We start from the raw sequence: 14,129 nt of genomic DNA, 5'->3' as shown, positions 1-14,129 counted from the left end.
ATTTGATATCAGGAATGTGCTTGCAGCTTCAGCTTTTTTCTTTAAATAAAAAATAAATAAAAAAACTACAGACTGTTCTTTTTTTTTTTTTAAGATTTTTTCAGGCATAGACAACTTTATTACAGACATTTGTACGTTGCTTTGGACAAAAGCCTCTGCCAAATGACAGGGGAGAGAGGAAAATGACAGCAGCAATATACAGCAGCAGCAAATACGACACATAAAAAGAAGTTTGTTTTGGTGTTGTCACAACACAAATATGTCCCTAAAATTTTTACAGACCAGCCATGTTTTTCAGGGTGATGTAGTTCTCTACAGCTGATTCCCACTGCAAAGGAGCTCTTACACCACTCTGTCGTTGCAGTTCTCCAAAAAGAGTTTCATGCTCATCCCCAGCAGGAGTTGCTGGCACTGGCATGATGCTGGTGATGTGGTTCAGGGTTTGGGCAGATGCTGGGAAACCACAATTACTAGGAGCAAGTACAGGAAAGTGTTCACACTGAGCAACACATCAATTAAGTTTCACTTTCATGGTCATTACAATTATCTCCAGAGTTTCTTACAGGACAAGGATGCAGAGACCCAAAGACAAGCAATGATCTTAGGTTAAACTAAGTATCAAATATTAGAGAAAGCATTGCACATGAGGGAAAACTTTATTGTGAATCTTAAATTTTATAATCAAAATGTTACAAAATATTTTCAAATGCATTCAAGTACACACATTTTAGAGCACCACATTATTTCAGTTTTTACGTAATTAATAATAAATAAGGTGACTCCAGGAGGTGAACTTTGTGTTTGCAGGGCTGCCATTGAAGAGATGCCTCTCCCTCAAGTCACTGAACAGATCCATCCAAAATTGGCTCCTAGATAGAAAACACAAATTCATCCAGGTCATCGTTCTTCAAGAGGTTTAGATTAATGTACAAGTCCACTTACTACTGACTCATGCCTTTTGGAGATTTCACTACAATATACCCTTTCCTTTAAAAAGCACAGCAATATACATTAAACAGAAATAATATAAATGCATACAGCAAATACAATAATCCAGGGTCAAGTAAAACATAAATGAATTAAAAGTGACAGAAACCTTTGTTTCCGGAACCAGCTTTCAATCCGCTGGTTGGATGTTGAAGTGCCATACATGTGGCTTTAAGCTCCTGCAAACTCGTCTGCATGCTCTGATCTCATGGTACATTGAATGGCGGCCATTATTCCATTTTCAGTGCCGCAATCTGTGCGGAGCCGCTTTGGAAAAACTCCATGCTCAACTACACAGTTGATGTAGTTTTGAGCAATTACTGAAGGGTCGTTGTTCGTCTTTCCACAATTCAGCCACATAATTTTTCTGGAGAAGCCATCAATGCAGCCACTCATGCCAATTCCAAAAGGTTTTAATTTATTATACCCATCAACGTGCCAGGCTTCGTTTGGTCCCATTGAATGATATGCCCTTCGAACAAATCTACGTCTGCAGCGATTCTCTGTTCCACATGGATCCAGCTCTGCCATTAGGCGCATCACATCGTCTCGTCTGACGACAAGAGAGTGTTTCTGTTTCAGAATCTGCCACATCGCTCTATACCCTAAAAGCTGGCCTGATCCCTTTAGCTCCTCGGAAATAGCTGCCTGCACAGTAGCAATTGGAGTGTAGTTGATCCTTCTGGTCAGGCTTGCATGTTTTAGTCTTCTTTGTAGATTGCGAAAACTGACTGATATGTTGTGTTTGGTTTTCAGTAAGTCCACTATTATTTCATAACTATGGCCCTCTGTGAAATATTTTTGGATAAGTTCATCCACTGGAGTACTAGCTTCAGGACCTGAGGGGTAGGACGGAGAACACTATATTAGAGGCCAAATGATGAACTGCATAATAAACATTTTCAATTTTTACAGAGGTGAATAAATGAGATTGTTTAGATTATCATGTGTGGGTGACATGGTAGTTAGTGATTAGAGTTATTGAGGAATCAAGCTATTCAATGTACTTGTTAAAATTAATTAATTGAAAATGTCTTTATATAAAAGTAGCACAGTGCAAAACATTCAAAATTGTTGCATAGGATTTTTTACAGGGATCAGTAGCCTACTAGACTAAGACACTTTCTTAATTTTTCATGTCTTCAAATTCATTGTATTCCACATGCCTCCGTTATGGATTTCACCATAAGAAGTGGTATATTCATGACTAACAGACAGTATATTCTCTGAAAAAACATTGCAATCCATCATGTTTAAGAACCTCATTAACTGTCAGAAAGAAATTTACCTTCATCTTGAAGACTCCTTAGGAACCTGACATTTCTACAGCATGAGCCACAATATATTAGGACGGATGGAAGGTTCACCCCACAGAATGGACAAAACATGATCTGGTAAATGACAAAGCAAAAACAGTCAAGTTTAGGATTCAATATGACATTATGGTCATGGTACTTTCTCAAAGGTCCCTGGCCACCCCACACAGCTTAAACTTCATTCATCCACATAACTTTTGTTACCCACGCCTTAGATTATTGTTAGCATGATTATTAATGATACAAACAACAACAACAACGACAGTAATAACCTGTCTTCACTGTAGATGGTCACCACAAGACGAGCTCACTCACAGAGTCACAGTCAGATGTCGGTCCAGAAAGTGTGTCTCCAATGCTGCTGAAGCTGTTTGAATCTGAAGCTACTTAAATGAGTGTGATGGCATCACGCTAACAAAACGATGTCATCCAATAACTCAAACTCCAGCTATGATGTCAAACTGACATCTGGCCGGACTCGTGATGTCATCACGCTAACAAAATGATGTCATCCAATAACTCAAACTCCAGCTATGATGTCAAACTGACATCTGGCCGGACTCGTTAGTGGTCTCCCCGTGTTAGCCGAAGCTAACAATACACCGGCATTCTCCAGTTCAACTTCAAACCTGGGGTTACCTGGCCTAACCAAATAACACATTAAAAAGTACACGTAGCGACATTAAACACTATCATGTTCACTTACTTTCTAGTTCGTTTTCCTATTGTAGCTTCTTCTTCTTCGTCGTCGTCGTCCTCTTCTCTTCACACAGGTGCGTCGGCGTCGTCTTCTACTCACACAGGTGCATCGGCAAAAACAGTCCCCGGTAACCCACTTCCGTTGTGGCTTTTTTATTTGCATCACCGTTTTTATTTTTGCACCGACGTTTTTATTTTTGCACCGACGTTTTTATTTTTGCAGACTTTCTTTTATTTGCAGTAGCGTTTCTTTTTTGCAGACTTTCTTTTATATGCATCGCCTTTTTTATTTTTGCACCAGATTTTAATTTTTGCACACCAGCTTTTTTTATTTTTGTAGCGCTTCTTTTATTTGCAGCGGTGGCGGTTCTCGGCCACCGTAGATATCTTAACAGCTTCCAAAAGACGCATAAAGAAAGCTGTGACAGATTTATCTAATGCTATAAATTTGCACTGATTTTTATGTATCTCTGCCTTTTATGTGGCAATTTGAACGGCGTAATTGAACCAGTAAACAAGAAGACATTTTAAATACTTGATCTGCACTGGCAAGGTACTCCAATGATTGTGAATCAAGATGTCACCACTTAATTCCAAGCCACAATGATGCATTTATTTGTTATATTTGCCAGAACAAATGCATAATGTGCAATATGGACACTTAAATATTTCATACAATACGCACTGTGGAGGAGGGAGCGGCTCTAAATACCGCCTGTGCCGTTTGTGAAATAGAAACATCATGTCCTTTTATAAATTGTACAATAAAGTTCATTTAAATTCAAAACTATTTTACAGAGGAGCAATAGACCTTGATGCATTTGCTACATTGTCACAGTCATTTATGTTGCCTTGTAGCACTTTAGCAATTTGGAACAAGATTGGCAGAGTCAACGTCTAAGCCTCGTGTACCTCTAAAAGATTTATCACTTAACTGTATACATCAGGCGTGAGGGCAACTTCAACATTAACACATGCAGCGTTAAACCCTTCGGAGTCATTTCTTTTTGTTATTTTTGCTTTTATTTGATTATGCTTTCATTTGCCACACAAAAAGCTACACTGAAAGAAATCCATGACAGCATGACAATTTTTAGCTTAAGAAAATTTAGACCGAATTTGCCAAACTGAAAAATGTGAAGAGCATTCATTTATTTTAATGAAATCGGTATTTAGGGACTCGAAATTAGACTGAATGACTTTATAAGATGAAGATTTTTACAGTATAATCCATGACTAACACCCAGCACAAATTAAATTCAAACATTAGGCACGGAGTAGAATCTATTTGCTCATTTTTCAAACAGTGTGTGCACTGTATTTAAAAATAGATGATTGAATGTAGACACATGCAGGAATGAAAGATCCATGAACACAAAAATCTGTTTCCTGTGCTTTTCCTGCAGTATCGGCCGTGCTCGCTCTGCTGTGACTCGGTCAACAAGGTTGGACCTCTGTAAGCCTTTTTGTTAACACATTAGTGCTTTGCTAAACAAAATGCAAATAAGTTAAAAAAGTGTGAAATGGATGATTTAATTTTGTGGGATGCTGCCTGGCTGCCAGTGCCTCAGTCATTGGTTTAGTGGGGAAAAACGTTTCCTCTGCCCAAATAAAACCCTAGCTGAGACGCAGACCTCCAAACATTATTACAGCTTAACTTTCTCACCAATTATGAGGAATTCCCAGGATAAACGGCTTGGGGATTTTTAGTATATTTCAAAAATGTTATCTCGGAAATTTAAAAAAAAGGTAGAAAAAGAAAAAAAGGTTTGATTTGGCTGCCATCAAGCATAAACAGTGACAATGGCACAGTGCCCAAAAACGAGGCTAACAAACAATAAAACATTAGCTTTGGTGGCTGCAGGGAGAGCTCATTAACTTAGTCACAACTAATGGCAGCACTTGTTGTAATAACCTCTCGTATTTCTTTAATACTTAGCTTGGTTGTTGTCATGCAATTAAACTTCATATTTAAAACAATCCAAGTGAGACTACTGCATCACAATGTGCAGGGTGTGAGGGGAAATAAATATCAAAGCAGGTTAGTGTATCATCCAGACTCTGACACTTTCATTAACATTATAAAATGCACCAGTTGCAATATTCTAATGCCTCAGTCCCTTTAAGAAAGCAAAGCTCGGGGATGTAATGGCATTTAGAGGAACTGTATTTTACTGTTGATTGGTTCTGTAAATTAGCAAACTGTAAAAGGAAAATGTTTACCATTCTTCAACGCAAGCGTGCAACTAAAGAGATACAGTATGCTCTGCTGATGTATGTGTTGATGCAAATGCAAACCAGACTGCTTTAAAAGAGGGTTTCTATGCAAACCAGACTGCAAAAGAGGGTTTCTATGCAAAAATTAAATTTTTATTAGGCTAAGGGTAATAATCTGTAAAATCCAACATAAAATACACATTTTTATATCTAATTCATGACAAATTCAACCATGCAGCTCTGGTCACTCACACATCCAAGGTGCACACTGGTGTTGCATTAGTTTAAAAAAAGAAAAGAAAGAAGAACTTCAAACACACCGTTCTGTGAATCAAATATGGCCTTGAAACACACTTTTCTTAAGTAGGATACGTCAAAGTAGTTTCACTCTGTGGGGTGTTAATGTAATAACCAACATTAATGTAATTACCAGAAGCAATTATAATCCCAATTCAGTGCAATCTTCGCAACTTGAACTACCATTTAGCCCCGTGCACGACTATATCAAACACAAGAACTTTAAGATAGCTGTAAACTATGCTATGTACTTCTAACTGCCGTATGTCCTGATCCATCATAGGTCTCAATTATTTGTTTGCGTCTAAACACAGTATCCGCAAGAGGACAATGGGAGGGTGGAAATTCAAATCATTGTAATGGACGGCACCTGAACTCAAACAATTGTGAACAGTGAGGAAAAAGTGCCTGTGAGACATCAAGACTAAATGAAAGAATACTGCAATAACTACATTTAAAGTAAGTACGTATATCAGCCGAACTAGTTATGAGATCATGCTGAGCTATTCTTATCCAAATATTTACAATCCCTCTGAACATACACATTCACCACCAATACCAGAGGGACAAAGTGGTGTCGCCTTTGTCAATACTTCAGTTTGTCTCTAATGGGACCACTGACATAACACTTTTCCTCTGTGACTGATCGATCAGGGTTCACCACACATGCTGCATCAGCAGGGAGGAGAGAGACCATGAAAACCTAAATTACACAGATATCTCTGTTGGCTTGTGATTCTAAAAGGTTGGATCAAAACAGGATAAAGGGGGATTAAACAAAGCGTTCAATTTGTAAATGAGATGGTATTGGAGTGTGTTGAAGGGGAATGATCCAGCAATGTTCAAAGTTAGGGAAGTGTGTCTCAGCTGGTTAAACTAACTAAAATGCCACACACAGTTAAATCAGGATTGTCAGAAATGTAGCCACCATGCAGAAATATAGTTCATGCATAAATGTATACATCACTAAATGTGTACAGCCCTGATGGCCCTTCTCAAAGATGCTTTACAATAATCATTAGTTCTGAATAGCTCATAAAAGCTTTACTATCGTGACAGTAAGACTAGGGCTATAAAACGTGTTCTTTTAGCAAAAATCAGGAATAAATCACTAATGAATGTCATGTACGAATGTAAGAATTCATTCTTTAAATATAAACAATAACAGAGATGAAATTACATTAAAATGACATATCGGCTTCTCCTTTCTGATGCAGTACTAAAGTCAGTGATTCTACTTTCTATGACCCCTTGGTAGAGAACGTTCGAAGCTTCGATCCGAATTGATAACAGGGTTAACGGCAACAAGCAAAGGGCAGAAGAAGCCTGGTTTATTTGAATGTGAAACAGCTGAGTCTGTTATTTCCTTCTGGCACCGACATGCAGATCTATTTGTGTGTCAAACATACGACCGCATCGATTTGCTAATTATGATCCAATACGAATTTAGTAAGGAGCTGACTGAAATTTGAGAAGCTCGATTCCTCAATCATTGTATCAAAGTCGCATCAAATTACCAGAGAAAGAGAGATAAACAGCCCTACTGGACAGGTGGCAAAGATCCCTGTTCTCCTCCGTAATGCCTATGCTATAACATTAACCCATTCTAGTCTAAACTCTGAAGAAGGAACTAAAAAATAGTTAGTTAATTATTCTCTTTCTTAAAATCATTAACTGAGCTCTGTCTTCCATTAATATAAACCAAGAATCAAGAAAGTACTCAAAAATGTCCGACAGTCAAATTATTGGTAACCATCAATGGAAATGCAGCATAACCCTACTCCACTACTGTGCAAAAATGAACCAATAAAACAATGGCTGTCTGTGTTTTCTTCTATTTCATGCACTTTGGATCTCAAAACAACAGTTTCACTTATCGTCAGTAGTAGTAGTAGTAGTAGAAGATCGCTTGCACCCTGTATATCCATGAAGAGCCAGATGCTAGATTTTGTTTTGATGTTGAAATCCAAAATGATTTTCTGACACAGTTGGACACATTTTAATGATTGATTAAGAAACACAATGTCAGAGAATGTCTAACGGGAACAAAGATCACAGCGAAAGTGATAATAATAATAATAATAACACAGACAGGCAGAAGATATGAAATCAAAGTGTTTCATATTTCATCTGTCTTAACTTAGAATGTAAGCACAAAGCAGTTGAGACTACATCTTTTATTCAATTTCTTGTTTCTGATTGCATTATAATGGAGGAAGAAAAAAGAGGCTGCAATTCTCCTCCGCCAGAAGAGCTTCAACAAAAACACAGGATTTAATGAAAGTATTTGATCAATGAACAGTGTGTTATCAGTGGTTCGATCAAAATGACAAAACAACAAAAAGATTAAAGGATCAACCATGGTGCAGGTTGTGCAAATGTGAGAATGAATAAGGCAAATAGCTCAAAGTTTTTTCAGTTTTAAGCAGAATATTTGTTTTACAGGTAAACGGATGTTCTGACATGTATGTATTAGTAACAACATTTACAGGAAAGGATAAACTGTAATCATTGTTTTGAAACACTCCCACCCACAGTCTTTACAAACTGCCTTTTCCTTCTAGACGACACAATTAACAACACTAGCTTCACTCAGTAACACACACAGGCCGAGAAAGCGAGTGTCGGTTGCAAAGGTCTGATGGCATTTAAAGGCGAACTGGATTGCATAGATGCAATCTTGACTTTGAACATCCTCGGAGGCTCGCTGGCAATAACTACCATGAGGAGGAGCTGTCATGGCCGGTGCTATGACTCACACCAAGCTGGAGAATGATGTGTTGGATGAATATCCTTAAGCCCCGGTGGGAGTGTGCTGTCCCACTCTTCTGATGTCTTTGAGTGTCTTGGACCTAGAGGTCAGCATCTCATTTTACACGGACAAAAATCTATTACAAAACCTATCTTTCTCCACTTGCACTGAAGCCTCTGGGGAAGAGAGGGTTTTCTCTAATTGTTTTTCCACGGCTGCTGAGCTGCTGGTTATGAGTGAAGCCAGTTCATGCTATCAGTGTGATTGCTGTCTGTCTGCATGAGTACACATTAGAATTTGTACTCAATGGCTACCAACTGACAACTGCAAATTTGCATGAAATAAAATGCTGTCATAATTTCCGGGAAGTCGTGTTTTTCACAGTAGGCACGAAAAATGTGAAGAAAGTAATTTGAACTAAAGTAATAATAGCAAACAACATCTAGAAATCAAAATGGTTTGTTTACTGTGGATAATATCAAGCACTCTGCCTGTCTTGATTTAATCTAGTTCCCATTCACATTTGCTGTCTAAAAACAACGTGGAATAGTTTTTGCGTACGATAGTTTCAGTTAGTTTGAAATAAGCAGGAGAGTGAGAAGTGAGCATGAGCTGTGATGGCCACATGACAATCAGGAAGAAATGAACAAACCTGACACAATCCCAGAATGTATCGGAAAAAGAGCACTACTGCTGCTCTACACTGTGGTCTCATGAATATTGTAATGATGCTTTTGTTGATGCGCACAGATGCTTTAACTCTCATGGGCTCAACAATTTCTCTGCCACTTGGTTACAACCATTTGTTGCAGCCTAGGTCCCTGCATGTCTACAAAGGGGCCATGCCATATTGTTACAGTTTAGCAGCATGATAAAGCGTGAAATTCATCATGGTTTTATTGACAAAACAAGAAATAACCACTGACTTAAAGCTACAGGTCTCCACTTTTGACAACCATTCACTGCTAGTCTGTATGAAGACGAACCACTGACTGATTATAAGTCCTTTCCTGAAGAACTTTCTTTATGTAAATGTGCCTGCATATTAGGAGACAACAGAACATAATCTGGACCATTTGCTTACGGAATGAGACCACAAGTCTGTTTGATCTAAAGCTGTAGCCAATGCAGTAAAGGTGGACAGTGTCAGCAGTAGCAACTCTCTCTCTCTTTCACACACACACACACACATAGACACACAGAGGAAGGGCACTTTTCTTTTCTTATCTTATCTTATCTACTACTATAATTGGAGAGCGGTGTGTGTTTGTGTGTCTGTCGGGAACTGCAACGACTGCCATTCCTCCAATCGCCTCCAAACTCGGCAGCCTGTCATGTGCATAGGGCGCTTTCATGTATTAACATCTTTAGTGGGAGAAAGACATGAATGGAATCATGAATGATGTCACAGTTGTTTATGACATCATCATGAATGACACAGTTGTTAAGCAGAAGTTAGCGCTTTGTGTGAATGCAAACAGAGTGCCTGGGAAAAAGCCTGCCGGAGTGAACAAATCAAACCCTGCAATGCCGGGACAGAAGCCCAAACAACGGTCCTGCAAATATTCTGCAATGTCAGTGTGAAAGAGGCTTAAAGGAAACGTAAGCAATGCTCCCTTGTTGCAGTACCATGATGCAAGACCCCAAAGTGTTAAACAACAGAGAAAGGAAAAGAAATGTTGAAAAATGTCGGTGTTAAAATTAAACAATGTGTGAAGTAGCAAAGTGCCTCTTTACATACTTGCTACACCAATAAATACGTTTTTGGACCACCAAGTACATTTTTTCATTCTCTGTGGCTCTTCTAAATCCGTCAGAACAAAGATTTGAGGCCCAGCATGATATCTGTGCCTGAGTCACTTTGAAACTGACAAAAGCTCAAGCGGCTGTGATGACCATTCAATTGTCCCCATGAAATGGCAGGGTGCAAATGCCAATGTCAAAAAGCCTCTTCTGTAAATTGTTACACTGATGCCTTGGCATCCTTTTTGTGGAATATCGGCTATTGGAGTCCTTCTTTGAAGAAGGGAACATGAACAATGGTTGTGTTTGTGGTGTGGTGGGGATGGCAGCGGAGTTTAAAGCAATGGTTGTCGTCTTTCACATTTCCAAGCAAGGAAAGGGTGTTTTTCTCTTGAAACAAGTTCCAGTAAAAGACATCAGTCAGACCATCTTATCTTAGTCTTACCAATGGTTTTGGTAGCATGTCCCTTCAGTATTCATCTCTGTATTTCTCTTGCTTTTGATTTAAACGATTGTGTACTGTATGCTGCTTTAAAAAATAAGAAAAAAATAGAAATGCTTATCTTTTGTATGCATGGGTGATAATTATTGTTAATGATACAACACATAAGACAATTCACCTTACTTTGTGGTCAGCACTGATAACTGCTCACAGTAGACAGCTGGGCTTTTCAAGGTGTTTTGCAATCTACTCAGTTCTCAGCCCCTGCATATCCCTGAGCAGGAATAATGGCAAGAGGGATGGATGGATGTAGACAAGAATCAATGTTCTTTAACTTTACCTGCTGACAGAGCATGGGCTAATTTAGATTTCTTCAGCAAGTAGATTTTTTTTGGTTTTTGAGTCTAATCTCGCCTTAGTTTTCTGTGGGTGCAGTTTTAGTGAAGCTTGAAGATAACAAACTGCTCATGTGAACAGACACTGCAGTAATGACCTATTTTTAAGACTTAAATGTTATTAAGTGATTTCTGCTCCCACACAGATGTTGCATCATGGACTATGAGTGTTCTGTATGAATGAGCCAAAAGATATGTACCATATGTCTGTACATCTGTCAGTACAAATTCTGCACAAAGACATTTTGAAATGTGTTTTATGTTATTTTTACTTAATGTTGAATACAAATGATCGTCCAAAACTATCTGAACCATTTACAGTCTCAGAGACAAAAGCTACAATGACATAAGTTCTTTCTTTGGAATTTCTTGGTATGCCCCCAGAGAATGATAGAATCTGTTGTGTTGAAGCCAAGTACAGGCTACTGCTCTGGCATGGAAATCAGTTCCTCCTGTAATGCAAATGTCACAAAGAGGCTCTGATGCAGTTCTAATCACTGCGTATTCACTTACTTTTTTAATCCTTCTGTGATAGTAAAAGCGGATTTGAGAAATCCTGTGTGTCTATGTCTTAAAGGTTTTCAAGACATGGTGATCATTTGAAGGGCTACTAGTAAAACTTAGAATGCTGCTACTGGTTAAAATTAAATATTGTCCCCAGATGGTCATTGTTAATATTATATAGGACAGTTAACATTACGTTAACGTTAACATCTATATCATGAATTATCAACTAAAATGAAATTCTGACACATTATTATATAAACATTATTATATTATATCAGCCCTTTTATCTTTGTTACCACTGTTATTATATATAACCTATGGTGCAACATGTATGAAGTACCACATACATAAGCTTGTATTGTGATTCAATATGAAAAAGCAAGTAATGTAAGAGTTATGATACATTCAATGATATTGTCGTAGGGAAGATGAGTCAGTGGTGAAAAGAAAATGAACTCAGATTTTTTTTCCCCCAAAATAGCCATTCGGTAAATTACCTAATTAATGAGCTACAGAGTATGCTCATGACAGATACCTAGGGATCACCGGGAGATGGTAACAATAAGGTGGTATTATTCACTCTTAGCAGCATGGAAACATTGGCATCACATTAGCGGCACAAGCTCTCAGCTGGTCACCGTCAGTCCCTTTGTTGCCATTAGCATTGGAGGAAAAAAAGGCACTCATCTGGTAGTTTGCTGACATGAAGTGTTTAATTATCATTCCATGTATAACAGGCTGCTTATTTGCCCTGGCGACAGCCTTAAAGGGGAAGGTTGTGGAGCAGTGATCCGTATCACCTTATCGCTCCATTCCCCTTGGGGCATCACATTCTGCAGGCTAATATAGATGAGCGGTTTGTGCCACTTTTAAAGGGGAAGACCAGACCAGTGTGTGTCCAACCTTCACCTAAGCAACATGTCAAAAAAAAAGAAAAAGCTATTAGTAATGGTATTATAGATTATAGGTCAATTAGCTGCGCAAGAAGGGAAATAATCTACTATTACTGGAAAACCTAAAGTTGTTCACTAATGCGATCTCCTCTCAGTAAAATTAGATTTGGTTGAGGGCACAAAACCAGAGCGGACAATGACCACATCAGGCACCTAATAGCCCCATAGTGCATCCTGGAAAATTGAATTGTATTATACAAATGCTAAATTGTGTGTAAATAGGATGTCAAACAATTATGTGGGCTGTTGATTGCACAATTTATTATCACAGTGCTGCATATGGATCTAGTCAACCTTTCTTGAAATGTTACAAAAGGAAGAAATGTCTTTTCTTCACAAATACATATAACATGATTCGAGGTCTGTAACAGTTTTCTCAGTTGCAGTCATGAGTCATTGATCACTGGTAGAGCATCTTTCAATCTATCATTTTCCCCCAGTTTGCTTGTTTTTTGACGACAATAATTTGAGGAAAGAAAAATAATACTGCAGGATAAGCCACAGTCGGGATCACGTCAATGTTTTGCAAGTCACAAGAAACTTGCAAGTGAGTTCACAAGACCATGCCACTATGTGAATTCACCATCCACAACGGAAAGCACAAGGGTCGCGTGCATTGTCAGTTGAACAAACACTACCCAAAGAAGTGCTAAATAAAAGATAACATTTCAGAGTTTATGACAGTGGAATCTTGGTTAGTTTAGGCTCTTAACAATTAGATGGATGGATGGATGGACCGATGGATGATTGGGTGGTCTCTTATTCATCATCAGACCTTCAGGAAAACTCTTTGAGAAGTGTACAGGATTAATGACAGTGGTGGGCAGCGAAAGATTTATATATCATCATATCTAGTTAGCCAATACTAATAAGCTCTTGTAGGAAAGGTTGTAAAATGAACTGTTAGCTGGTATTCTGTACAGTATAAGGGGAGGCAGATGGCTTCATTAAAGGATGACAAGCTTTCAATAGCAGTCATTCAGCAGATGATTGAGATTTATGACCGTCTTTGGTTATTGTCCTTTCTAAACAATAAAAAAATATTGATTTGTTACACATTTACACACACCCCACACAATCTGCTGTGTACCAATTATGGAAAGGGAATAATGAATAATAAATAAACATATTTTACGTAAAATTACAATATGACAGCATATTCAGTTCATCTTAACTTACCACATATGACCAAACAGCTTGTGGATCAGACGATCATTGTCATGGAAGGGAGGTAATGACTCTTGGTATAAACTTATTGCTGTTACATGAGACAAAGAGTGCCAAACCACACTCAGTAGAACTAACAAACTTCAGACCATTCAAGCAGCAGGCAGCACCGGCATCCCTTTACCGTCTGACACGTTAATGAGGTAACGAATATTTTGAAATGCACATAGACACTAGCAAAATAGACACTCACCAAAGAAGCCTAAATTTGAAAAACAATTGCAGACTACATGGTCGGGTGCGTAAAGAAGAAGAGCTCGACTGCCAAAAGACGGTTGCAAGATGAGAGACCAAATGTTGAATGAATGAAAGATGCGTGGAAACACTACCAGGTGTCTCAGCAGGGTGGCACCAGAAATAAATCCTGTGAAAATTTACCGTTAGCCTAAAGCAGGTTTTATTTTAAACATGGGCGTATGTTTTTATGAATCGCTCACGGGACAAGCAAATGGAAAAACAGGCCGGTAACTCACCTTTATGAATGAGAGAAAGCACTAGAGAGAAGGTGTTCATTAAAATTGACAGCACCTTTATAAAATGTTAGTGAACACACATACACATTCACTGCAGTTTGTGTTGCTACACACAGAGAGA

General features: G+C 38.4%; 1 protein-coding gene and 1 long non-coding RNA gene across 2 annotated transcripts in view; both read right to left on the bottom strand.

The window, feature by feature from the left end:
• The window catches only part of igsf21a (immunoglobin superfamily, member 21a), a 149,759-nt gene that overhangs the window by 79,252 nt on the left and 56,378 nt on the right, over positions 1-14,129 (bottom strand). The window lies entirely within an intron of this gene.
• Positions 183-3,383, bottom strand: LOC142996174 (uncharacterized). The gene is made up of 4 exons (XR_012961741.1): positions 3,010-3,383; positions 2,276-2,378; positions 1,097-1,826; positions 183-869 (listed from the first exon to the last, which is right to left on the bottom strand). It is a non-coding gene; the product is annotated as an uncharacterized LOC142996174 (long non-coding RNA).

The sequence above is a fragment of the Genypterus blacodes genome, unplaced genomic scaffold, assembly GCF_046128005.1.
Source record: "Genypterus blacodes isolate CSIRO-AG114 ecotype Tasmania unplaced genomic scaffold, CSIRO-AGI_Gbla_v1 ptg000037l_1, whole genome shotgun sequence".
Taxonomy (NCBI): Eukaryota; Metazoa; Chordata; class Actinopteri; order Ophidiiformes; family Ophidiidae; genus Genypterus; species Genypterus blacodes.
The sequence above is the reverse complement of the archived record's forward strand: the minus strand, read 5'-3'. Positions and strand labels throughout refer to the sequence as shown.